This window comes from Arachis ipaensis, chromosome B06 (assembly GCF_000816755.2).
Source record: "Arachis ipaensis cultivar K30076 chromosome B06, Araip1.1, whole genome shotgun sequence".
In the NCBI taxonomy this organism is placed as follows: Eukaryota; Viridiplantae; Streptophyta; class Magnoliopsida; order Fabales; family Fabaceae; genus Arachis; species Arachis ipaensis.
In genome coordinates, this window is record NC_029790.2 from 109,215,643 (window position 1) to 109,218,600 (window position 2,958).

The 2,958-nt window shown below is 28.4% G+C and overlaps 1 long non-coding RNA gene across 1 annotated transcript; it reads left to right on the plus strand.

The window, feature by feature from the left end:
- Positions 220-643, plus strand: LOC110264105. The gene is made up of 2 exons (XR_002349836.1): positions 220-390; positions 508-643. It is a non-coding gene; the product is annotated as an uncharacterized LOC110264105 (long non-coding RNA).

The following is a 2,958-nucleotide window of genomic DNA, read 5'->3' on the forward strand; positions in this document are numbered from 1 at the left end:
CACTGTCATACGCCTAATCAGCCCCAACCTCCTATAACATTTTCTATTTTTTTTTTTAAGAATATGGGATACATATGTTGACCGAACTTCATTAAATTAAAGTCACTATATAATATATAATCTTAAAGGTAATTCAAATTTAAATTTTATAATAGAATAATAGACTACGTGTTTTGTGTGTCTGGAGGTATATATACTTTTCTTCCTTCAACTTAAATCAGGTTGAGTTCTATTTAGTATCCAGCCTAAACTTCTCAACCAGATTTAAATTATTAAGTCTTACGTACGTGCACTAGTCACCCTAAGATTATTTAGCATTATTTTCCAATTTATTGCTTCATCAAGCAACTCATGAAAATTGAAAGTTCAACAAAATATATATAATCACGAGTAAGTTGTTCTTTCATGATTTTTAGTTTTTGGCTCATCTATTCATTGCTCTGCAGTTGCATGAACACATATTTATTGTTTAATTTCCAACAATAATGAGAATAGTATACCGTACAGGTGTGATTTTCTTCATCCAACTTTGAAGCTTTATTAAGATCGAAAAACCATCCGTCCTTACAGTGAATAGTGAAATTATCATCAATATATATATTTAGTGTTTTAAGTAGTTTCTTTTTTTTTTCTTTCCTTCCCAGACAAAGTAGAGATCTATGCATGCTTTAACTTTACAGATATGAGGTGTATATATTAATTATTCTTCTATTTTATTAAGTTGTATATCAAATTATCAAAATCCTAATTAAGTGTGTTGTATATATATGGAGAGATTTTCTTGCTCAGAGCTACACAAGTAATCAAGTATAGATTTCTATTATTATTGAATTATTCTCAACATACAAGCTAGGATATATTCATTGAAGCAAGTTTTACTCCTAAATATACACAAATTCCTTTGTATCTAATTGTGATCTATAATCCTACAGAAAAAAGTTTGAAGGTTAACCATTTTAATTTATATTGGTCAACATTTTTAATCAGTAATCTAACACCTTCAATTCAACAATTTAATGCCATACTTTTAAACAACACTTTTAAATATTATTGATTAACTGCTGACAAAAATAATAAATTGTACTAGTAGTATAACGTTGTTCAATTCTATATAATAAAATAATAATTGTGTAACGTTAGGAAAAGTATATGGAACCAACTCCAAATCAGTAAAGAATGGAATAACTTAATTAATTATAAATATAGTAATTAGTTTTATTTATTTATGATTTAAAATATTGGTTTTTAAATGTTTCACTACATTTAAACTAGGAGGAGATACGTTCAGTATCATTGCAACGTGAATCACGGAAACTGATTCAATTAGCTTTCGTCTCTTTACCCTCCTTCTCTCTCCAAATGCCTAAAACATGATAAATCAGAAAACAGATTCAGAAACATCCAATTTACAAAGAAAAAAAACATTCTAATGCCTAACATAAGCACCATCCACGTAGAGGTTTTGGATTCACCTAGAGATATTTGGCTGGTTTTTTGCTGAAACCATCTTGATTCCCTAGCATTATTGCGTAACGTTATAGACCTATATATCTTTTTTTTTTTTATCAAAAAATGAAGCGGGTTGAGGGAACGACATGAATCCATATATCCCCAATACTTTTGAGGAAAAATTTCCAGAGTCATAATTTTTTTTTTTTCTTTTCTGGATCACATTATCACTACCAGAAACACGGGAGTTTATTACGGGAAGATATTCACGAACGAAAAATAATGGTAAATCTTCACGACCATAGTAATCACTTGCAAGACCCAATTGTGCGGATATTTTTTATGTTCTTGTTTGTCTGTAACCAACTTGAGCTGGACTCTCTCAATTTCTACAGACCCAATGCTTACCGTGGCAAAATTAAACGCTCTCCATTTTCAAATTTTGCGCGTCTATCAATGAGTATTTCCCGCCGTCCATTTCAAAAATTTTATATGTAGTTTCCATTTTTCCCAAATTTAAACCCTAATAATAAATTCTTCAGGGTGCAGGCTTACCCAGTTTGCCAATTGTTGATTTCTTCTCTCTCCTTACCAATGCTGTCATCTTCAATTGATAAGGTATGCATTAGTTGGAATAGTATAAAAGAGTACATGCTTATAGCTCTAACTAATTGAGAACGAATGTTAAAAAATGTAAAATTCACGTAAATTAAGCACTGGAATAATATAAAATTCATGATAAAAAGGGTACATTTTTTTTAACGTGTTCTTTCCGTCAAGATGCGGTTACAGTGCCTAATTCACAATATGTATTAGTTAGAATAATATAGAGAAAGTACTTGCTTGTAGCTCTACCTAATCATATATAAACAATTTAACTTATTTTTTCCATTTTTTACTATGTTCTATGCACTTTTTTTTGTCGTAGTCTTTCTGTAAAAATATAGTTTCAATACTTAATTCATAATATGTATTAGTTAGAATAGTACAAAAAAAATACATGTTTATAATCTAACTAATTCTATAAACTACTAACTTTGATTAATTAAAATATTAACTAATTTAATTACTAATTAATAATTAAATTCATGTAGGTCTAATAGTTTGAATATATTTATGTCTATTTTGCATTTGTCCTTTGCTTTTAATCTATTACTCCCGGTTTTACAGTTTTGCATATCAACCAATTAATTTCAGTATTAATTATTAGTTTTGATGGCTACTATTCTATGTAAAAATTATATATTAGTGTAGTTTAATTTATTTTAAGAGGAATGTTACGGGATCAGCAATTTTTGTGATTTGTAGCCATTAAAATAGTTTTAATGGTGTGAGATTGATGTAAGATTTTATCCAATAGCTCACTTTTTTTGCTGGTTATATACTGGCCAAAATTTAATAAAGTTATTGGCCACATAGATTTTTCCTTATTTTAATAAGGAGGACGATTTGAACTGAGGTATGTGAAGTGAATCAAAATTAATATTTTTTTATGTTTTGTTTAAATTT